This window comes from Neolamprologus brichardi, chromosome 17 (genome assembly GCF_056152115.1).
Source record: "Neolamprologus brichardi isolate AB-2024 chromosome 17, ASM5615211v1, whole genome shotgun sequence".
In the NCBI taxonomy this organism is placed as follows: Eukaryota; Metazoa; Chordata; class Actinopteri; order Cichliformes; family Cichlidae; genus Neolamprologus; species Neolamprologus brichardi.
Genome location: NC_142120.1, coordinates 10,470,515 through 10,495,498, shown reverse-complemented (window position 1 = coordinate 10,495,498; position 24,984 = coordinate 10,470,515). Strand labels below are relative to the sequence as shown.

General features: G+C 40.3%; 1 protein-coding gene across 4 annotated transcripts in view; it reads left to right on the top strand.

Moving 5' to 3' along the window:
• The window catches only part of wnt5b (wingless-type MMTV integration site family, member 5b), an 87,830-nt gene that overhangs the window by 17,605 nt on the left and 45,241 nt on the right, over positions 1–24,984 (top strand). The window contains exon 2 of one of the 4 annotated variants that reach the window (XM_035908164.2): positions 20,420–20,561. The exons of the other annotated variants lie outside the window; for them this stretch is intronic. The gene's annotated coding sequence lies outside the window, so the exon portion shown is untranslated. The remainder of the gene's footprint in view (positions 1–20,419; positions 20,562–24,984) is intronic. 4 annotated transcript variants of the gene reach the window in all.

Here is a 24,984-nt window from a genome sequence, read left to right as displayed (position 1 = left end):
GATAGCAAAAATACATTATCTTCACAATTACATTTACATCTTTAGACGTTTAGGGGATTTTGTTATGCAGAACGGCATATGCAGAGTGCAAATGAGCCTCAGTTCCCTGATCAATAACACTGCAAAGCGAACAATATCCAGGAGAATATTCAAGCGCGCCGATGATTACTGTGAATGTCATTGCAAGCTGTGAAATAAAAGATGTTATTATGTTACATTTTAGAGCTTTAATGCTTCATTATTAGTTTTGAAGATCCTCTGCTTGGCTGATGATTTTAAAAACCACGTTTTCTAATAGCATGGGAGTCGTTTCTGCAAGGGCTTTGAACGGATCTCATACAATTTAACCTATAAAATGTGTTCATTAAGCCACCGCAGGTGGGATAAGGGGGAAAAATGTGGCATGAAACTGAGTTGCATGAATGCCGGTGCCCTGATATTTGTATCACACATAATTAACCTCTTAGCAACCACCAGGTGTCTGGTGACCCATCTAGAGTTGGGTTAAGGTTTGAGTGTGGTTCATGTCAAGATCTTTTTATAAAAATGTCGCCTATTTAGAACTCCTAAATGTAAAGGTTTTTAACAAGAAAAATGAAGGATGGAACTTCTTTTGAAATTAAACATCTTCTGGTGTCTGAAGATTTGCCAATTTTACACATGACTAAAACAAAACCCTAAAATTAGATGGGTCATCAGTAAGATTATCTACATCCTGATTTATCGTTAACGCTTGATAAAACTGTGGGAAAATATAAAGTGGGGCATGCCAGAAAAGGTTTGAAGACCCCTGTCCTAGCCATAATCCCTACAAACTAAGATGTTTTTATTTAAAAACTTTGGCACTCTCCACCCAGACAAGTATTTGGCACAGCTGCAAAAATATTCATGGTTGATGTAAACAAGATAGCATACAGGTAGTTGCACATAGAAAATGCTTGAGAAGACGAACATCAAGTACTGTGAGTAAGGAAAAGGTAACACCAGACATGTCTTTAAATGTAATTTAATTAATCATTAGTTATTACATGACCAACCGGTCATGGCAGCTGGCCGCCCCTCCCTGAGCATGGTTCTTCTGGAGGATTCTTCCTGTTAAAAGGGAGTTTTTCCTTTCCACTGTTGCCAAGTTCTCGCTCATTGAGGGTTGATTTGATTCTGGGGGTTTTCTCTGTATTATCATAGGGTCTTTATCTTTTGTTTTGATTTGGCGCTATGCTTAGGCAGAAGATGAAGTTGGACTTTTACAAAAAACTAAAACACGTGTACGTGTCCCAACACTCTTTTGATCAAACTTTGATGACACTGCTACAGAGGAGGATTGGGGTCACTGACAAAAACCTCTTTATGGGTTGTCATTCAAAAAAAGTATTGTAATGTTTTTTAATGTAATGCATTTTTATTACTTTCTGAAGAAAGTAATTTGTTACACTATTTGTTACATTGCTTTCCCCTGGCGCCATATCAAGGGCTGAAACTGCGCCATGATTACTAGTTAGAAAACCTTAAGTTACAGTCCCACAAGCTGACACAAATCCCTACTCTAATGATGACACACGTTCGGTTAGTGTGAAAATAAAGCAATCCCCACTATGTGTCTACTGCAGAAACATGTTCAGGTCCAAATACAGGCTACAATGCTAAAAGCCTGACTGTTCATCACTGCCTTTGTTGCTACTTTAAAATCAGTATCTGGCCTCTGGGCTGGGGTCAGCATACACTCAGCTTTGCAATCAATCTGTGTTCATGGCTAGCTGTTAGCATCTGTTTGTGCAGATGTTGTTTTTTTGTGCAATAAAAAAATAATGTCTACACCTCCACTCCTCAAAAGTTTCAGACTGCTCCACCATTTACCTCCTCCCTGCACACAAACCGAATTCAAGTAAGGCCATAATTGTAACTGTAAGGTAATTACTGAATTTAGTACAGCAATGCACTGTATTACTACACTACTGAAAAATGGACAGTGTTGGGTGTAACGTTTTCCAAAGCAATCCTGTGCTAGATTTAACCTCAACAGAAGAAGCCATGGGAATCGGAAAGGAGTACGTACACAAATAGGAGGACATCACTGTGTGAGCCTTGCCTTAATTTTTGTGGCTGCCAAGATCGAATCAGGGAGTTTACAAGGGTGTCCCCGTAATTTCTTTCTAACAGCCTCAGCTTGTGCCCAAAGGCTAAAACCCAATCTGTGAGTTTTTTTAAACCAAAACTGGGTCAGCAGCATTTCTAAAAGTTTCTGTCTTATGTCTCCAAAAGATTTCTGGAGTAGTGCAGATGTTAGGTGTGAACAGAAGAAATTAGAAGAGCAGAAATTAAGGCCTTAAAACAAAACAAAAAAAGTTAGTGTTAATGTGTTCAAACTTTTAACCCTGTGATAACCTCAACCCCAAAACCAGGTGAAAAAAGTGAGGATTTTTGTGCGATTTCCCTTTTCTTTCTTTGTCTTCACATTGCACTTTATTGCTTTGCTCTTTTTATTGCTGTACTTTCTTTTTCTCTTTTTCCAGAGGAAAAGTTGTAATTTTCTACCCTCTGGTATAACACAGAGGAGTGTTTTCAGGGCACAGAGCAGGGACGGGGAAGAAACGACTGTGAGAAATATGAGCAGGAGAGACAGATAGAGACAGAAAGAAAGAGAGAGCGCAGTCTTTGATCTATCTCTTGGTAGGAGCTGGTCTTGGCATGTAGCCAGAAAACCCCACAGCGCACATATACAGACACACACACACATATATGCACACACATTTAGGGCTCCAGGGCTTTGCTGATTATTTCTACTGGGAGGATCAAACACGCCTGCCCCCCCTCCCCTAACCACCCTCCCTTCTCCATCCTCCATCCATCTATCCATCCATCCTTCACCTATCTGTCTTTTTACGAGACCATCTGTCCAGGCATTCATCAGGCACCCCATCCATTCTTCTATCAGATGGAAAGATCTGATCTAAAAAAGCTAAAACACGTCACTTTCCTTACAGTGACTAATTATAACAGACTGTGAAACATATTAAGGGTCTCTGAGTTTTAAATCATCAGTGACTTCGCTGAGCCGTCAGCAGTGTGGGTGTCAGGATGGCCGAGTGGTCTAAGGCGCCAGATTCAAGGATGCAGTCCTTCCTCACTCGTGGGATTTATGGTCTCCAAATGGAGGCGTGGGTTTAAATCCTGCTCCTGACAGTAATTTTGGCACTGAAGTTTTTTAACACATGTTGTTTATTGGAAAAAAAACCGCATCCAACAAGTCTGCCGCTCTGTTGCTTTGTATTCAGTTGATGACATGTAAAGCTTATTTTTTCTTGTGAACTTTAAAGGTAACAAAGCCTAAGTGATAAGCAGAGCCGATACTTGGATTTTTTAAAAAAGATCTTTATCTATTTGATTTTCCAGCAGTGCTACATTTTTTAAGGTTTTATAGGGAACATCTTCGCGATACTCAAATTCATACAAAACCACAGTAATTTTAATCCAATTAAATTCCGTTCAGTTTGATTCCGTTTTATTTATACAGCACCAAATCACAACAACACTCACCTCAAGACGCTTTATATTGTAAGGTAGACACTACAATAATACATACAGAGAAATTGTGCTATAATCATCGATTTTGGTTTGTGTGCAGGGAGGAGGTAAATGGTGGAGCAGTCTGAAACTTTTGAGGAGTGGAGATGTAGACATTATTTTTTTATTGCACAAAAAAACAACATCTGCACAAACAGATGCTAACAGCTAGCCATGAACACAGATTGATTGCAAAGCTGAGTGTATGCTGACCCCAGCCCAGAGGCCAGATACTGATTTTAAAGTAGCAACAAAGGCAGTGATGAGCAGTCAGGCTTTTAGCATTGTAGCCTGTAACCTAAGGTTTTCTAACTAGTAATCATGGCGCAGTTCCAGCCCTTCTTATGGCGCCAGGGGAAAGCAATGTAACAAATAGTGTAACAAATTACTTTCTTCAGAAAGTAACATAATCCATTACATAATAAAATGTTACAAGTACTGTTTTTGAATGACAACCCCTAAAGAGATTTTTGTCAGTGACCCCAATCCTCCTCTGTAGCAGTGTCATCAAAGTTTGATCAAAAGATTGTTGGGACACGTACACGTGTTGGTAGTCCAACTACATCATGTGTCTAAGCACAGAATTTATTTACATAGTGCCAAATCAAAACTATATCCTATGATGATACAGAGAAAACTCCAACAATCGGACAACCCTCAATGAGCGAGAACTTGGCAACAGTGGAAAGGAAAAACTCCCTTTTAACAGGAAGAATCCTCCAGAAGAACCATGCTCAGGGAGGGGCAGCTATCTGCTGTAACTGGTTGGGGTGAGAGGAGGAAGACAGGACAACAGACATGCTGTGGAATTCACACAGGATTTTTTTTCAACATCAAAATAGTCAAGGGTTTAAGCCCAATTTTTAATGTTGATCATTTTGTGATCAAAAGATTTTAATCAACCATTTGGACTCACAATATCTACTTGGCATGAAATCAAATCCAACATTACACTTGTGCTCAACATAGTTTTTACTTTACATAAAATTTCTCAGCTTTTCTCCACTCAAACTAATCTGTGTCTATCAGCACCATCCGGGAGTTTCTTAACTCAAAATCTACCACATACAGTATAAAAGCTTGATGTAGTTTGGACTGCACATTTTGAATCTTTTTCTTTTCCAGTTCCAGTGTTTTGTTTTGTTTTGGGTTCGTTTTTTGTTTTGTTTTGGGGGGGGGGGGGGGTTGCCAGTCTGTCAAAGGGCTAACGCATCGGAGTAAGGAGAAGTCAAACACAAATGTCGTACAAATGCAACAATGTGCAAAGCAAGCATGCAAGCCATGTAGCAGGCACGTATATTTGTGTAACCTATAAATCCCAAATGACAGGAATTAGACACATATCACACACATAAAGACCATGAGCAGCAAAACAAAGAAAGCAGAGCAATATGCAGATTTGGAAGAAAGCGACAAAGGTGAAATTTTGGCTGTGTTCACTAAACATAATAAAAGAAACATGCTTAAAAATGATAATTCAGTCAATGATTTGTTTTGATAAAAATGCCACCATAGTCTGTGTCACTATTCACGTTAGCTGTGAATGTGTGGGCTGAGTTTAAGAGTATGAGGCTCTTAACCTCATTGTGTTCAAGCCCCACGTTGGGTAAAATTACTTGACTTGAAGTTGGCAAAGTATGAACTAACAAAGAAATCTGCAGTATGTGGAAACTTAGAGAAATAAGGCCTTCTCAAATAGAGAATCGTTTTAAAGATGTCTTCTGTGGATTATTGTGTGCACACACTGAGGGAGAATTTGTAGTTCTGGACTGTGCACCGAGAGTGCTGTCGACAGCTGCCATCAACAAGGTCAGGGCCCTGTGAGTGTGTGTTTGTACGAGAGACAGTCTGGAGACACAGTAACATCTTCAGCTGTTGCTTAAGTTGTAAAAGAGTTATTGTCAGTCTCTCAGTTCTTTCTGCCTTTCCTTCATTCCACTAAAGTACCAATTGGTTTATGCCACCATCTGCCTTAAATTTTCATTTTGTTCCTCTAGAAATTATCTATATAACTGGAAGATTTCCTCTTGTTTGTCCCCTCTGGTCTACAATAATCACACCAGTCAGTTCCATGCTGAATCAGCTGCTATGAATTCTCTCCGTGTTTCTCTCTCTTGTTGAGCTGTGGAGCCTGAAGGTCTAACCTCCAGTTGAACTCACACACTGAAGTAAACGTGTGTGTGTGTGTGTGTGTGTGTGTGTGTGCATTTTTTTGTCATGACTATGAACTCTCAACTCTGACCTTCAGTGCATATCTATCTATCTATGTATCTATCTAGCTGTTTTCTCTCATAGTGCCTACAGGCAGATGTAGGGGTCATTAAAACAGGAGCTGTGTGTGGTGCGCATGTGCATGAGCGAGGGCACTGGCCCTTCCTCCACTGTCTAAAAAGGAAATACCAAATTATGGACGATCTCGCGCTCTCTCTCTCTCTCTCTCTCTCTCTCTCACTCACACACACACACACACACAGTGCGCGCGCACACTCACTCGCTCATTATCTGCTTCATCTTTGTAACACTTCTGTTCTGCCACACTCAAAGAATGAGTGAAAAGCGGGCATAGAAAGTGGGCAGATTTAATTGATTTAGCTTGTTTGCAAACACAAAATGGACAGCAATAGTCCACACTTGCTCACATCCACACATCTGGTCACTCATTACCAGAAATGGGACGTAACAAAGTACAAATACTTTGTTGCTGTACTTAAGTACAGTTTTTGGGTATATTTAACTATCTATTTATCTCTACTTTCTGCTCCTTAGTTTTAACATTTTTTGGTGTGAGTTATTGGTTATTGTAAAATGTGAAACCAATTTGGAGGTAACAGGAATACGTAAAAGAAAATCCTGTTGGTTTATCCATCTCTGGTGCAACTCATGTAAAAGACGAAGAGATAAAAGAGGCAAAAAAAAAGTGCAAAGCAAAGGCACGTCTGTAAAAGGCAACTTTACACAAAAAGAAATCACAAAAATGTCCTTAAAAGTGCTACCTTTTACCATTATACTCTGAGTACATTTCATACCCTGCACTATTTCATTTTTGCTTTAGTAAAGAATAAACTGTGGTCATTGCAAAGCTTCGAACCTGACAACAAATCCCCTCATTTTTTGCATGCAAAATTCACTCTTCTCATATAAGAGACAAGAAAACATGTAACTGTGCGAGTTCTCTTCTCTATCTATCTATCTATCTATCTATCTATCTATCTATCTATCTATCTATCTATCTATCTATCTAGTTACATTAATTATACTGGATAATATACTGTGCTGTATATAATGGCGCTTGGACAAGAAATCGATTAAAGATGCAGTGAATGTGTCATCTTTGTGGGCAGTCAGTGCTAAATAAGCCAGAGCACACATCGCTAAGTGTAACCAGATAAAAGGAAAAAAGAAAAGTGATTAAAAAGGGAAGAATTCTAAAAAGAAAGACAGGCTGATAAACAGAAGACAGTAAGAAGAGAAAGAAAGAAGCTATGTGAGTGTGCGTGTGTTTTTGTGTGTGCTGGAAGTGTGCCAGGGAGCCTGCCAGCCAGCCAGGCTGAGCTGGAGGGCCCCTGCTGGGGGTGGAGGGTTCAGGCGAGCCCCCTGCCTTCACCGGCCTACTGGAGCATGCTGGTAAAGAAAGAGGGAGGAGGGAATGAAAGAGAAGGAGAGAAACAGAGACCCCAAGAGAAAGGAAAAAGAAGAAGGAAAAGAGGTGGAAACAGACAGACAGCCACAGGCAAGAGTGGAGGAGGAGGAGATGATGATGTTGCTGCAGAAAGAGAGGTGGAGAAGGTAAACCCAGAGCAGGAATGTGAGAGGAATGCAGGGCATGGAGGAGTTTTCCTTTGGCTGGAGAGAGAAAAGGAGAGAAGGAGAGTAGATGGGAGGGTGGGAGGTCCTGGAAACATAAGGCAGTGCAAAATACTCCTCTAATGTATTCCCTCTACCCTTAGTCTTCCCCTGCAGACAGTCCACAGGTCCAGATGTGTTAAGGCACTCCGATCTGTTACAGATATCGATTTGACTGATCTTTTTTCTTCTTTTTCTCTTGAGTCATTTACCCACCTCACACATCCACACAAATGTAAAACCCAAAGCAAATGAGAAGAAATTCATTGAATATAAACAACCACAGTGAGTTGTGTTTTTATGCTTGCTTGCATTTACAGTCACAAAATTCATTTTAACTATGGGGACAGAGTGATTTGCAGTAAAATCAGTCTTGAAGGTTTTACTTTAATTTGTTCCACTGATCAAAAGCCACAAAAGGGCCAGTGCTGCAGCGTTGCTTCTTTAATGAAGAAAGCAACATGGGACTGAATCCCTATATAATACTAAAATAGTAGCTCTTTAAAGTTAAGCTTTAGTGTGAATGAGGTTAAGCTTTTTGAGTGAATACCTGCCTGCAGAGACAGACTGTGTGCCTTTTTCTGTGTGTGTGTGTGTGTGTCCCACACTGGGTTCACTTAAAAGACCCACTCTTTAAATATAAATAGCACTGTTGCAGACAGGCAACTGTGTATTTCTGTGGGTGTACTTGTATTACTGACATTGTAGGGACACGAATCCCTTTAGTCGTTGTAGGGACGCATCTCCCTTCTGGGGACAAAAACCAAGTTTTCATAAAACATACCGTGTGTGTGTGTGTGTGTGTGTGTGTGTGTGTGTGTGTGTGTGTGTGTGTGTCCCACACTGGGTTCACTTAAAAGACCCACTCTTTAAATATAAATAGCACTGTTGCAGACAGGCAACTGTGTATTTGTGTGGGTGTACTTGTCTTACTGACATTGTAGGGACATGAATCCCTTTAGTCGTTGTAGGGACGCATCTCCCTTCTGGGGACAAAAACCAAGTCTTCATAAAACATATCGCACCTTAAGGTGAAGATTTAAGGTTTGTGTGTGTCTGTGTCAAACAGACACACAAATCCCATTTAGTCAAAGATATGTCTTTTTGTCTTCCACATACACACAAGTCTCTTTTGGTGACTTTGGTTTATGACAGCTAACAACTTATTTATAAAGGAGACTTTGATGTCAAATTAAACACTGTTACACATTCACTTACCGCACAAAGGATGATCAGGAGGAGACACAAATCAATGGGGGGGAGGGGGGGGGGGTGTTAGGAAAGGCATCTGGTATAAATCAAATATTTACTTCTATTCAATTCAGTGTTATTTATATAGCCCCAAATCACAACAAAGAAAGCACCTGGTGACAGTGGGAAGGAAAAACTCCCTTTTAACAGGAAGAAACCTCCAGAAGAGACACTCATGGCTGCCAATCCACACTCATGGAGTAGCAGCCATCTGCCGTGACCAGTTGGGAGTGATCCATATAACTATAAGCTATATGCTTCTAGTTAAGGATAATTCAAAAAAGTAGAGAGGGTGTAGGTCTCCCAAATCCAAAATGGGAGCTGTTTCCACAGAGGAGGGGCCTGAAAGCTGAAGGCTCTGCCTCCCATTTTACTTTTAAATACCCTAGGAACCACAAATAGGCGTGCAATCGGAGACACAAATGCTCTGTTGGGGTGTTACAGGAATATAGGGTCATTAAGATAAGATGGGGCCTTATTATTCAAGACCTTGTATGTGAGGAACAGGATTTTAAATTCCATTCTGGATTGATCAAGGGAGCCAGTGAAGAGAAGCTAGTATAGGAGAATTTTGCTCTGTCTTTCTTGTCCCTGGTAATATTGTCACTGCAGGATTTTCAATCAGCTTAAGGCTTTTTAGAGAGTTTTTAGGATTACAGTAGTCCAGCCTAAAAGTAATAAATGCATGAACTCATTATTCAGAATCACTCTGAGACAGGATGTTTCTAATTCTAGAGATATTGCACAAATTCAAGAAAGGAGTCCTACATATTTGTTTAATATGCACATTGACGAACATATCCTGGTCAAAATATCTTTCCACTTTGATGATCTCTTGAGTTAGGTTTCTTTCTTGTTCTTTGAGTTTTTGTTCCTGTTTTTTGTAATCTAATAAACATTTGATAGCTTTTCCATCCTTTTAGCTCTTTGTCCCTCCGTCTGTTTGCATATGTGTTGGTTTCTTTGTAATCAGTTTTCGTTTTATTTTGGTAATGACTTATTGTTTTCATCTGTGGTTGTTTTGCTTCCTTTTTGTTTTCACACTTTTGTAATTGTCTGCCCGTCCTTATTGGTTGCATCTGTACTCACCTTTTTTCACCTGTCACCAAACAACCCTGTGTATGCATTGTCCCTTTATCAGTTATCAGACTATTTTCCTTCCCACCTGTTTCCCACATACTCTTTTGTGTTCCTCAAGCTATTATGCCTGCCCTTAGGTACTTGTTTTGTTTGGACTATTTGGACATTTTTGCTTTCATTCAGTATTTCTGCTTCCTCCATTCTGCATTTGGGTCCTGTTTTGGCAAACATGTGAAGTGTAATTTATTCCTTTTGCAGGTTTAATGCAGGGTGCATTTTAACCAAAATCTAGCTATGTAGCTTTCAGCGACTAACCAGCAAGTGGAAGCAAAAGTAACGTTTAAAACACACACAAAAAAGGACACTCCAGCCGTTGAGTTTGGTGCTCTTAAAAAAAAAAAGAAACTCAGAAATACATCTCATCTCAAAAAACACGAAATTCCAAATTTTTCAGATCCAGACTTGACATGTAATGTATGCACACACACTGAAAATTTGAAAAAAGTGGAGTTGACATCAGGCCATGATTAACTGGTTCTGATGTTTCTAAACAGCAAAAGAAAGAAATGGAAATTCTCAGTGCATCAAATTCTCACATGGAGGCAACAGCTGGGAGAATTACATGGTTTAATCCAGGAGTTGTGTCACAACCATCTTTGCACATATTTCCGGATATGAGTGGAGCAGTTGAGCTCTTTTTGGCAAAGCTGGGACCACCAACTCTAAGGAGACAAAGAAATCATTTCAGAGAGCCGGTTGACCCAGAGTACTTGTTAGCTGTGTGTCTAGGTGAGTCTGAATTAGGGGTAGGCGATATAAACAATATACGATAGAAACGATATAAATTTGGCCAACGATAGGTATTTTGACTATATCGCTCTATCGCGAGAGCGCATGTTGATGATGTCATCAAGCTGCACCTGATTTGGTCGAAAGAATCGCAGCGGCTACAACCATTATCATCTGCAAAATATGCCGACAGTCATAGCAAAGAGATGAAGCACTTTTGAAATATGGGGAAAGCCAAAAACTGCGCTTCCTCCACTTCTGGAACATTGATTCATTAATGACTTTTATCGAGTGGAAAAAAAGTTGCCGTTCATCCTCCAGCTTCACTGTGCTAATGTTATGCTAACATAGCTGTGTCGCTAGCAATCACGTAGCACAACATTATATACCAGGTAGTCCAACTTCAGTAACCCTGCAAACGGCACTGCTGTTTAGTTTTCTCTCTTCATTTATGTCGGAAGTGGTAGCAGAGCTGTACGTTTTAATTAGTTTCAAAAATCTCTCAGTCAGAACATGGTATGTCATGTTTAGGTGGAAACCAGCGAGCTAACTTCCTGCTAACTTCTAACTCCATTAAATTTAATAACTTCTGTTTTCATGGATGCCTGGATGTTAAACTTAATTGTTACCCCTGGTAAAGCAGCAACGCTGATGATTTTATTAAAGATTAAAGAATTTAGACCGTTTTTTTACTCTGTGTTCGTTTGACTTTGGGACCTGGAGCAGAGTTTTGGACCCAGATTACTCCGCGAAGCTCCTCACTACGGCAGCCGTAATGCCTTGACAATCCATCAAGCAGTGCGGCTTACCAAAGTTGTACTAAAACTAACAGATTTCTGCTCGCCAAAATCAGTTCGAGGTCAGTAAGCACAACCAGAATTCATACATAAGGCACACTCTCGATTTTTGAGAAAATTAAAGGATTTTAAGTGTGCCTTATAGTGTGGAAAATACCTTATACAGAAGAAAATAATATATCATGATATATATCGTTACCGCACATGCTTGAAATTATATCGCGATATGAATTTTAGGCCATATCGCCCAGCCCTAGTCTGAATATTATTTTTAACGCATGAAATAGTTGCACAGATTTTACGCATCCAGTGTGTAAAGGCCTTAAGAGTTCAATCTTTCCACTACCAATGCAACCAGTGTGGATGAATCCAGATTTTCAGTTTCTTCCTTTTCTGATACCGACTTCATTTTTTTCACAGTGCATTTTTTGAGGATGAATTTTCTGCAAAAAGCACATCGTTAGCAGAACACGACAAGTTCTGCTTCAAAATATTTAGTTTCACATTTTTTTTTCGCATCGTCTCCCTGCGTAAAGACCTTGATTACCATCTACAACGCCAGTATCATCTGACAGAATGGTAGCACTTCACACCATTGAACCAGAATGCATTGTGAGCACTTAGTTTGTGCATCTCACAAATTGTAAAACTACAAAAAAGCTCATTTAGTTCCTAGTTTAATTAAAAAAGGTAATATTTCCTATATTCATTATATGTAAAATTGATTATTTCAAGCTCTTTTTCTTTTTAATTTTAATATTTGGATCTTAGATCATAAAAATCCAAACTCCACTATCTTGCATTTATAATATTTCCTGAGCTCAATCAAAGAAAATTTGAGTGGCAGTTCCCCACAGAGCTTTTGTCGTCATGTATACCAAACTCCCTGCATTGCGCTGCAAGCGTCAGCAGAAACGTGACCATGAAGAACCTGGAAGCCACAGTAGTTCAAGATCAACTTCTAGACACACTGGACATCAAACACCTTGGATTCTGTCCCTCTCCACTCTTTCTCGAGTCTGACCTTGGACCACTGAGAAGCAGTTCCTGTTCTCTGTAGCCCAGGTAAGATGCTTCTGATGTCTGTAGTTCAGGAGTGGCTTGATATTAGGAATGCAACGCCTGTAGTCCCTTTCTTGAAGACATCTGTGTCAGTGGTTCTTGATCCACTGACACCAGCCTGACTCCACTCCTTCTGAAGCTTCCTCAAGTCCTTTCCTACCACACTGTTCTCTGCCACTCACATTTTCATTAATATGTTCCAATACAGCAAACAGCCAGCCTTTTCAGCAATGACCTTCTGTGGCTTATCCTCCTGGTGGAGGGTGTCGACAATAGTCATCTGGACAACTGTCAAGTCAGCAGACTGATTATGGTTGACTGAGAAACACATGGTATTGATACTGTTTGACTAGTAATTTACTCAAATTTTAAAAACGTAAATATTCTAATAAGGTGTGTTTCAGATTTCAATGATCTGGAAATTGTAATTGTAATGAAACCATAAAAAGGCTTGAAATTATCTGTAACGAATTTGGAATATATGGATGTTATATAGAAATCTTAAAAAACATTTAAAAAAATAAATGAAGACATGCTTGGTGTGACAGAAGAGGATCCAAGAGATAGGATGAGATGGAGGGTGATCACCCCTAAAGGGAGCAGCCAGAAGAAGAAGGTTCTAGATGGTCACTTACCATGCTCACAGTGCAGCTACCCAACTATTTAAAATGTTAATGGTTAATAGGAAACCCCTGATTTGGTATTCTTAGTGATACCTTGGCTGGATGAAACTGTCAGTATGAAGTCGTAGTGTTAAAGCTTTCAGTGTAAATGACTGGAGCAAGTGGCTATTTTCTAAGCCTTATTTCTACTCTTTGTACCCCCTTTATATGTGCATTTTTTTCCCTCTTGTTCTTTTCTGCTCACGTATTGGCATCGCTGTGAAGCAGTGTTGCCAGAGCTTCTAAACACAGCAGGAAATCTCTGTCTCTTCCTCGAGCGTGCTCTCAGGGGGATTGGTGAGACATTCTCTTATTTGTACGGGTTTATCTGTGTATGTAGCCACTCGTGTATTTATGTGGGTTTCTGCATGCGTGTGTGTTATATGCGCAGAAATGTCAAAACAAATGCCAGCATCTTCCACCTTTGTGTTTCCAATCAATTCATCCTGACCAGAATTCTTTTAAGACAAAAAAGGATTGGATGAAGGCAAGGAAGGGAGGAAAAAAAGGAAAGGAAGGAAGAAGCAAGAGGAAGACAGCGGGGGAAGATAGAGCTGTATGGAGGAAGAAAAAAAGGGGGGCGTATAAGGAGCGGGATTAAAATGTGGGGAAGAGATAGTAATGAGAGATGGTAGGAAAGGAGAGGAGGTGGGGTAGAAGTGAAAAGGAGGTGAAAAGTGTCACATACACACATGCATGAGAATAGAGGAGGGGAGGGGGGAGAGGTCACAGAGGTAGAGTAGCTCTGTATGTGGTGACAGGACAGTGTTGCCACACAAGTCAATAGGCCTGTCTGCACTGTCTTGTCTGCATGCATTTGTGGCAGTGGTCTCTTAGCTTTAATTGAAGTCCTGTGTCAGCACCATAGTAACATAGCCTATGGGATGTTCAGTCAGTGTGGTGTGACATACTTTCATCTCTCTAACACATCAGACATCTGCGTTTTTTTTTTTCTTTCTTTCACGGCTCGTGTTTTTTTTTGTGTGTTTTCCTTCCTTCTTCTGAAAAAAGGAAGGATGGAAGAAGATGCCCATGAAACCCTAGTGTGTTTTGCTTTTTGATTAAAATTACCCTCTTGTTCCTTTTCAAATACGCATTTAATTGCAAAGAAGTGTCCTCCCTGTTTCATTTTGTTTCCAGCTAAACTTTTAACACATGAGAGAGATGGAGATGAATCCAATCCAAATAGACAAATTACAGTTATTGATTGATCCACATCAGCTTTGTTTTAGATATTTCTCTTTTGTTTCTTTTTTGACATCTGATGCTGTTCTCAAACATACACTGTAGCCCTGAGTTTAACAGAGCTGCGGACAATGGCTAAAGTTTCTGGAACACTGCCCAGGGTTCATGTGTAAAAATAGACACAGAGGTAGAAAAAGATGTTCAAATCTAAGAATGATGCGCTTGTAGTAATATAAATCTGTTTTAATTCAGGAAAGAAAATCCAAATATTGCTTAGGTCACTGTTACACAGGCCTACAGACTGGTTGGTGTCCACTTGGCAACCACTGGTATAGGAAAAAAAATTGTATTCCCCAAATGATTGCAAGTGGTTGCTGGACGAAGGTGTGATATTGATTGCTAAAGCCCCAGTCATGAAAAGCTGGAGAGTCAGGGAAATATTGGCAAGTGGCTGTAATTTCTTGGTTGTTAGCAGGTTGCCACAGTCACTTATAGTTTGTATAAGACTTCTCTGCAAAAACTCTGCCACTAGTCGCTGACTGCTAATGAAACATTTAGAGTGCGACTCAGCTGGAAATAGAGACTTTTCCCCTTCAAAGTGAAAAGTGTCCCATTTGGAAAGCATTGCTTGCAGCAGAAAGGTGCATCTTCTGCTTTGTAGGCAAATGCTCTCTGTTCCAGATTTGCATTACCCCTCTGCTGGCTGGTTAGTTACTAACTGTTTGCAGACAAGTCGGCATCTTTAATGCAGATGGGGTGACCGCGGCCATTTTCTGGTGACATATACAATCACAAAAAGCTTTTGGTGCTGCACCTTTTTTGTGTCTGATTTTACCCAGCAACCGCTCACCAACCCCTCAAGGAATACACATTTTTCCTTAGTGACCAGAGGTTGCCAGGGGGGTTCCAGCCTGTCTGACTAGCTTTCTACTGCTGAGAGGATTATGGGAATTAAACCAGTGTGGAGGTTACAGAGCTGCACTTTTGTGCAGTCCCTGAACAAGCCAGCAGTGCATTGCCTCTACACAATGACGCTATGCGTAGGTTGAATACTAACTGGCTGAACATCTCGCTTGAACTGGAATGCTAACTACTACAGCAGAAAGAGAAAGAAGCACAAAAGACAAAGACTGTAGTTTTAATTTTAGGTCTGAAAAGTGAAGCCACTTTTTTTAAGCATTTTAAACCGCTATCCTTTGTAATGACCATAGAAGCCCTGTAGAAGCCTTGCTGTCCAAACTAAACACTGAATGATGACTTTATGGGCTTTTTATGATGCCAGCACAACGATCCAGGAAACAGATCAACACCGCAATCCAAATGAAGGAAAGAAGAGAAGAAACATGCAAATTTCCTCTTTGCCTGCCTTGCCTGCATTCACCTGTTTTTTTTTTTTTTACCCCGTTTTTTTTTTTTTTTGCATGTATGTTCAAAATCTTTGTTCAGCTAACCAAAAGGTACAAGTACTCGATATGTTACGTTGTTTTGAGTCATGCCTTCTCACTCTGCCCTGTTTCTTGTTTGTCAAGAGTGCGTTTTCAGAACACAGGAGATTAAACATTGATAGATTTCCTTCAGTGGGACACTTTCCTGTTGATGGAACTCATAAAATACACACAAGGACACAAATAAAGAAGAAACAGGTAAAAGGATTTCTCCTGCTTGTAGACAATAAAGAAGCAGTTGGTCACATGTGATGTGTATTCATGTGTGCATCAAACTGGTCTATTTGTCAGGAGAAACTCTGGGGAGATCTTTTCTGAAAAAGACAAAACAAGAAAGAGAAGAAAGAAAGAGGTTTTTTTAATGTAACATTCATTCATAGCATCCGCAGTTCATATAACATTTATACAACAGTGAGGAAGCCTAAAACATAAACTGGAATAAGAAAGAGAAGAAGAATGGGCACTGGCTTTCCTTCCATCATAACACCCTTCCATCTTATCTCCTGCTTTCCCTTCACTTTCTCTTCAGCATTTTCTTTGCTCTCCTTTTCCTTTCTTCCTCCCTCGTCACCCTCCCTGCCATCCATCTCTCAGCTTCTCTTTCACTGTCTGACTCCCCCTCTCTTTTTCCTGCTCACCACACACACACACACACACACACACACACACACACACACACACACACACACACACACACACACACACACACAAAGGCATGCTGACACTTAAACTAAATGCAATCACACACACCCTATTCCCTTACTCCCTCTTCTCACCACCCACACAGAATCGAGGACACACACAGGCCACAAAATACCATAGACACACTTTAGCTCACACACTCGCTCACACACAGAGGATCCCCCACACAGAGTACTTTCAGCACTTTCTTCTTTACCATACTCAGCAAGATCAGATGTCAAGTCAACTGACAACACACACAGAGGCTGTATTTTTCTTTTCACCACGCTCTGTTTCCTCATTCCTCTTATAGAATATATGCATTTTTAAAGCTTCCTTACACACAGACACGCACACACAATTCTGATAGCTATTTAGAGGAGTCAAAGAGTAGATGGGGCAAAGAGGCGAGGATTTAGTGTAAAGAAATATATAGATATATATATATTCATTGCCAAGATATAAAAGGGAAAAGAGATGGAGAACATAAACACACTATTCAGTATTCAAAAATAAAGACATGATAGCCTAACCTTTAGCTTCGCATGTGAGCAAAGAGTAGCTATTAGAGCACGCTTGCAAGACAAAAATTGACTCTGTATTCAACACACACACACTGAAAGAGACACAGAGAGAGTGAAACATGAATAAATGATTTTCATGCACTTACAAAACCACCACGAGCCGAGACGCTCGCACACATATGCGCTCAATGTGTGTTTGCATATTGGCAGCAAACGCAGTATACAATACACGCACACATGCGCATACAATTAAATTACATGCATATTTTCCTGCAGGCAGCATATATTGACACAGACCTGGACACGCATGCAGAAACACATGCTTTCTCCATGCTTTATGAGAAGTGTTTTGAGGCTTTGCGCATGCACAAGGAAAGTGCAAAGACATTATCTGTATATTCAAGGAAGCTCTAATATTCCTCCATGCAGACCAGTGGTAATGCTTTGAAATTGTCTACCATTTGTATGCATAATTAAATACTTGATTGTAATCGGATTTGCGATTGTGTAAGAATAGTCATGTGTTTTTCTTGTGCAGGTGTCCATGCAGGTAGCATGGATTTGTGTCATGGATGTTCGCATTTAGATACACAGAAATGTTCTAGTTTGTTATTGTCATTGCAATACAATTCAAGCTTGAAGACCCAAACTCAAACTGTCTGCAGTTTACAAAACAAGTCTAACCTTTATACCTGCCACTGCTTTCCTGTGCACTGAGAGGTTATTATTAGTGATTAGTACCATTTAGATGGTGCGTTTTTAAAAAACAAATCTTTCCATTGTTTGTTTATAAATTTGTTCCCAACATCTCAGCTTTCATGATTAGAGTGCAATCAGTAACACAGAAAATATACGACTTTATTCTAAGCAATGAGAAACGCTAGTTAGCTTCTATTCACATTGCTGCTCTCATCCAGCAGTTAAGTGCCTTGCTCAGGGGCAGAGTGACAGTAGCTGGCGAGGGAATGGAGAGTGGTTTTCATTCGTTCGTTCGGCAGCCTTCCAGTGAAAACCACACAGCTTTCACCTTTAGGCAACCGCTGCCCCTGATATATATTTAAGTGCAGGCTGCCTTTAGCTAAACACACACACACACATATACACTCACACTCACAGGGCAACACGGCCACACACCATGTGTACAAGCCAGATTTGGCTTCGTCCTCATGCCTGCCATACGGTTGATTCCTCCCCACTGTGCACACGCTGCAGGCCAAACACACAGCACTTGCGTGTGTTATCTGTGTGTGTGTGTGTGTGTGTGTGTGGTAGCAGAGACTGAGAAAAGAAAAGGGAAGCAAATCAAACTAGGAGAGAGAGGGCAGGCATATATTTTACCAGGAAGAACGATTTCAGGGGGAAAAAAATTACCTGCCTTGCACACATGACTTGTTAACATCATGTTTTTTTTGTGCAGTAAAATCATCTGTGTGCTCTGTACTAGATTTTACAGGTCGCGTGTGTGTTATGACCTTGATGTCTTATATATTTTGAGTACTACATAAATTTTTAATAAGCATGTAAGGCTTTAACAATGCCTCATCTAGCCTCGACACATGCAATGTGATGCCTGTAATGCAGAAAATAAGGTGGCTAAATTTAAAAGCACGTGTTTTTCCTCACAAATTATGCCTCCGAGTCACAATTTGTTACTATTTTTCAAATCCTTGGAGAGGCTAAAGAAAAAGATGTGCCCAGAAGGGCACCTTTCTGCTCACCTCTAGAGGTGAGCAGAAAGGTGCAGGAACCAACTGCCTCACCAGCAACTCATTTTGAATGCCGGGAGGCATCTCATCAACACATATCAATGCCTGTGTGGTCAGTTTACTTTTCCTCTGCATAAAGCAGCGTTTGATTACCAGGCTAAGCAGAGGATTGTAATAAAATGGTAGCATTTGGAAGCTGCAGTATTTCATACATACAGTGATAACATTTTTAGTGAAACAAATCCAGGAGTGGAAAACAGGATGTACAGGAGTGGACAGGTTTGAAAATTCAGCTGGAAATTAGTGACGTGAATGCACATTGTTTCCACATCTAAGCAGCATTTTCAGACTTAAATCATACTGGCATAAATGTCACGTAGAGGAACCGCTGATGCTCCTTTACATGAAACAAGGCTGACTGTGCATAGGTGAACCACATAGGCAGGCAGGCAGCTGGTGTAGTGTAAACAGCACCCAGTGCACATCCACCATGAACCCTGCTGCCAACATCTGTGTCCATTATGGACTATGTCAGCAACTTAAGCCAGCATAGTGCAAACTGAGACTAAACAGAATAACCAGGTTGTGTCTGCACCACAGGTGGGCTGTAAAAGACCATACTTAAGAGTTCTAATGCCATTTAACCGTTTCATTATTGGAAAAATTACACATTCACACGTAAACAGCACCTCGTCTGTTTTTCTGCCTCACTGTGGACACGACCTTCCAATGCATTTCAATGGGAAGAAGGATTTGTGTCTACATTGTCTATGTTTTTGAGGCTTCTCTAGCTTTGAAGAACGTGACACTGTATCCAAAACCACTGATCTTAGTTCTGGTGCCTATACCTAACCGAACAGCAAGTAAAAGCACAACTCACAAGTAAAAGCCCTTCCAAATAAAATCCAAAACTCACTGGGTTTCAAACTGTATTGTGAGTAATAATGTGTAAAAAAAAAAAAAATCTTCACACGCATGGATACAAACTGGAGGATAAAAGTTGGTGTCCATGTAAGCAAGAAAAGGGGGGGAGAGGAAAACAAAACAATGGATTCAATTTTGTGACTGTTTCACATAATGCGGGAATGTGTTGTGAGCAAAGACCTTGACAAGTCAGTATAAACCTTTATGAACACTTAACGTTGCACCGAGACATTTGAATGATTGCCTAATACAATAAACAGGGACATACAATAAAGCATTATTTAAAATGTATGTGGGCAAGGGCTGAAAAGCTCGAGAAAGCAAAATCAAGATGCAAACTGCAGAGGAGAATGTGAGGAAAGAAAGAATGAGGGTGGATAGACAGCAGTCTCTGTGAACCTGCATAGACAAGCTCAGTCAAGCTGCTTTGGTGAGAGAGGGAGAGAAAGCAAGGGTGTTTTGACAGCTCGGAGCCATCACAGCAGCAGAAGGCAGTCTATGCGTGTGTGTGTGATTGTGTATGTGTGTGTGTTTTAGTCTCTGTGGGTGCAGGTGGTTGCGTATCTGTGCACGTACTGTACTGGTGTGTCGGTGTATGTGTATGCGTACATGCACACGAAAGACTAAAGGCAAAGACAGACAGTGACGTTTCTTCTGATTCAGAGACAAAGAGGGGGGAAAGGAAAGTGTAGCACAGAGGCTGGATGAAGGACAAATACATTTTTTTTTTAAAGATCTGGGGCTGTGTCTGTGTGTGGTGTGTATCATATTGAGTATACATATTGATATGTGTCAGGAAGCCTGCAAGCAGACCAAACCCTCTCATTAGAGGGTTGTTGATGAGCAGACTCTTGTTTCACCATTTTCTCACCTTTTTGACATTATTTCCTCTCCCTTCCATCTTCGTAGACGCAGACAGAACAAGCATAAACTCTTTGTGAGCCTAGACCTACTTCACCTTCACACACCTCCACACAGTCACACTGGGATCTGGCCTGAACAAAAAACACTCTTCAGCAGCTGCCACTAAACGACTCAGGAGCGGTTGGAGGTGAGATGTTTTGCTCAAGGGCACCTTGTCTTGAAGTGAATGCCTTTTTCTTCTTCTTCTTGTGTTTGAAAACGGGAACCGCTGTTAAGCACTGGTGGCCCTACAGTTGCAAACCTGTGCTTTTTGCTACGATTGCAGTCGCAGTCGACTGTATTTGCATTTGCTTTGTTTGTATCACGATTAACTGTTTTGTCAGAGCGTCAGGGTATTGTGAAAAAAAAATACATTAAATCTGCAATGACTAATTTTGATGGCTACAACAGCAGATATGACATAAGCATCTAATGTATATAAAGTATGTTAGCTGCTGTGGCTGCGTTTTGTTCTATTCTCTCTTGAGATGATCCCACACTGTTTCAATAATGTTGAGGTACAAGCTCTGAAGTAGCCAATCCATGACCGGTAGTGTTTCACTGTGCGTTTTTATTTTGCCAGGGAGTTGCCAGCTGTAGCCAATCAGATGCTTTCCAGATGGTGGTTCAAAAGTTGACAGTACCTTTTTGCATTCATAGTTCTGTCATTTCTAATGAGGCTTCACTGAACAATGGATGGATCAACTGAAGGGCAAGACCTCAGGTTATGTGTCAGGTCAATGCTGGATTTTATTTCCTACATAACTTTCATATGATACTGTTAATCTGCTGTGGATAGTTTTTCAGGCCTGCCACTTTTTCTTTTGTTCTCCATTTGTTCGCCTCGCTCAAATTTTTTAAGGACACACTCTACATCATGCTGAGATGTGCCATGTTGGTGCAAAAATACTATTTTATGCTTGTCAAATGGTTTCAAACTTATTCATAGAACTTTGTTAAGTAGCTTAACAATCAAAATCATTCTTCTGAATATAGTCAGGTACAAGGACTAGACCGAAAATGAGTGAATACACTTTGAAAGATTTTCAGAATGCCTGGAGAACTATTCTTCAATACCACCTTAAAAATGAAAAGAAAGTCTGGCTCCATGGAATCCAAATATAAAGACATAAAGGGTGACTTTTGTACAGCACTGTACTTATCAGTTAAACTGCAAAGCAAGCCCTTATAAGGTCATTAATACTTAATACTAGATGAAATGGCACTCCTATGCTCACACGCCTAAAAAAATACATAAATGAAAATAATATAATTAAACACTGCTGTCAAAAAAGAGGCCACAAATATGATTAATCACATTTTTTGTTAAAAATATTGATTACAGTAGCTTTACAGTTAGGGTTAGCTGTGATATCATCTAAGCTACGATTGCATATCTGCAACATACAAAACATACAGTGCTACATATGGCGTTTGAAGAAGAGTCCAACAATTTTGAGGGAATAAAAACAGGCAAAAAGATTTATCAACAGTTTGCCTCATACAGTCTCATTGTTTCTCCTTCCTGTTTGCCAGACAACCAGTGCACATGAGTAAACAGGGAGAGTGAATGTTTGCTGCTTGTCAAGCACGCACACGCACATGCGCTCATGTGTGTGTGTGTGTGTGTGTGTGTCAGAGAGAGAAGATGGTTGTCCTTTTAAGAGGGCCAAACGATGGAAGGATTCAGGGTTTGTGTGTGTGTGTGTGTGTGTGTGTGTGTGTGTGTGTGTGTGTGTGTGTGTGTGTGTGTGTATGTGTATTAACAATGTACCCTCATGTCCCCTGTGTCAAAGCCTGGCTAAATCAAGTGAATCATGCTGTGTGTGTGTGTGTGTGTGTGTGTGTGTGTCAGGCCAGATCAATATGAACTAATCAATAGGAGAAGACAGCTAGAAGGACCTTGGGGACTGCAGATACGCACCTGGTGCACACACACACACACACACACACACACACACACACACACACACACACACGCACAGTCTCCTCTTTGTATTCCACGCTCAGTTTCTCTATTTATCTTCTCTCACTCCCTTTCCCATATCTCTTTCTCACTCTTACATTAGTCTCTTTTTAGAATATCTATTTTCTCTTTCACGTAGTTCGAGCTCTAATCATGTATACACCTGTATGTCGCTGCCTAATTTACTTGTAGTCCGGTGACAAACCTGGTAAGGCGGGTTTCTTTAAGTTTGATCATATCAGTTGAACCATATCAATTCATATGGTTCAACTGATATTTCGAAAGATATATATTATAAATCTGCCATCACTCACCTGCTGCCATGCATCCCAATCCATCCTTTATTGCAATGAGCTGCAATTATTCTCATCAAAATGTTTGTAATAAATTGCTATTATTTGGGGAAGAATTACACCCTTTGTCAGAGTGTCAGAATATTCATTTCCTCTGATGGGTTTTAGGTTTTGTCCAGCCTGGTCTTGAATTTTGGTATCTATGGTACCAGTATTGACTTAAATTCTCAACACTGACCACATGTGGTACTTTTCTGAAAAAAGAAATAAGAGAAACTATCCATCTTCTGCTCAGCCAACTCAGGGTCACAATTTGAGCCTATACCAGCTGTCATATGGCAAGAGGAGGGGTATATCCTGGAGAGGTTGCCAATCTATGGCAACCATTCATGCTCACATTCACACCTACGGCCAATTTAGAATCACCAATTAACCTAATATTGCATGCATTCTCTTTGGACTGTGGGTGCATGCACGCAAACGCCCCAGCTAGTTCATGGAGTCAAACCCTGTGAGGCGATGGTGCTAACCACCAAAGAAAAACTAATATAAATATTATTATTATGCAAATAGAAATATATTCCATTTAAATAGACATTACTCAAACGTATTGTCAGAACTATTAAAAAATGGATGTCTTGAAAAACTTGGAAAAGAGTGACGTTCGTATAGCTGTTTTTCAAAATAAAACATTCCAAGGACATAAATTATTTAAATAGCATTTTGTAATATTTAAAACCTTACAGCTTTTCTTTTTTTTCCACACAAAAAACCCAAAGGTCCAGCAATAAGGCTGGATAAGTGCAAACAGTCGGAAAGATTTCCAGTGTGAATCTCTTTTCCTCCCATAGGACTCCTTACAGATCCACACACGCATGCCTACACATAGAAACCAATCAAAACCCCCATATTTCTCATAAAGTGTGAATCAAGCGTTTACCAAATCCTGAGTTGACAGGCTGGTTATCAGCGGGGACATTACAGCTCTGGTGGACTCACTCTGGTGAGTCTGAGGCACTTTGAGTTAAATTCGCTCAGCATGCAAATTGGGAAACTATAATTCATTTACAGGGAGATAAGAGCACTCCTCTGTCTCAATAATGCCTTTATATACTGAATATTAAATAACTGTTTGATGGAGATTTTCTTATGGTTTAAATGTCCACTTCCAGGGTTAATTGAAATGAACAGGGATAGACCAGTACTCTGAACCAGTTTACACCTTCGCAGGCTAATTTTTAAGAATTCCCTTCTGATTGGATCACTTCAGGGTTCCTTTTGCTTTTGATCATCCTGGTCTTTTTCTGTATCTTACTATTCAGTATCCCCGCCTTTTTGTTTAATAACAGCCTTCACTCGAGCTTTCCCCTCTGTGCACAACCAGATAACCCATGGTAAGAGCTTCCCGAAGGCTTGGCTTACCTTAGTCTTCACGTGCACCTATAAATATGTTATAAGGCTGTGATGGCTTTGGAGGAACAACAGTGTCAACAGTGTCACAGAGTTCTTGCAAAGCTTGAAGAGTTTGGAATTGCTTTTCTTAGTGTGCATCATGCTCCCAAAGATGCAAACACGATTGCTGTGAAGGTGGGGAGTGGGAGCACAGTCCGGTCGCTGTGGGTGTTCAGCTCCAGAGTAGCAAAACATACCCAGATTTTAGCATTCAGTCTGGGTTCAATAAACTGCTGTATTATTATCTCTCCTAACCCATCTGTTACTGGCTTTATTCTCAAAATAAACATGGATTTATCAGTCAGTCGCACTGTTTTTTTCCCCCAGTCAGTTACTGTGAAGTGCTGGTCTGAGCCCACCCCAAGCATTTGTCTTGTGTCCTTTTCAGAAAAGCGGTTTAGAGACTGCTGCTCATCCTCTGAGACCGCTGCTAGACGGGCTACTTTTTGACAGGACTTTTTCACATAGCTTGCATTCTTTATTTAGTAGATTCTGTATATTTGATGCAGCTGCTTTTCTATCTCTCAGCGAACAAGGTTTGATGTATTGATCTTCCGAAGATGTGATTTGTGTGTGTATGTGTGTGTGCCTAATCATATAGTGGAACCAGTTTGTGTAAAGGGTTTTAGAGCGTCCTAACCTTGCCCTTTAGAAACCTTCAGTGTAGGTGAGCCAGCACCTCTTAAAACAAATACGCTTAATTCCCTTCTCAGTGAGAGCTAGTCAATCCCAACATTGCTGACTTCACTTTCACAAGAGCATTAACAGTCCATGCATACACCTGAGTCCAGCCCTTATCACAGTGTGCTGCATTAAAGGGCTACTGCATGTATTTTGTATTTTTTTTTTTTAACTTCCTT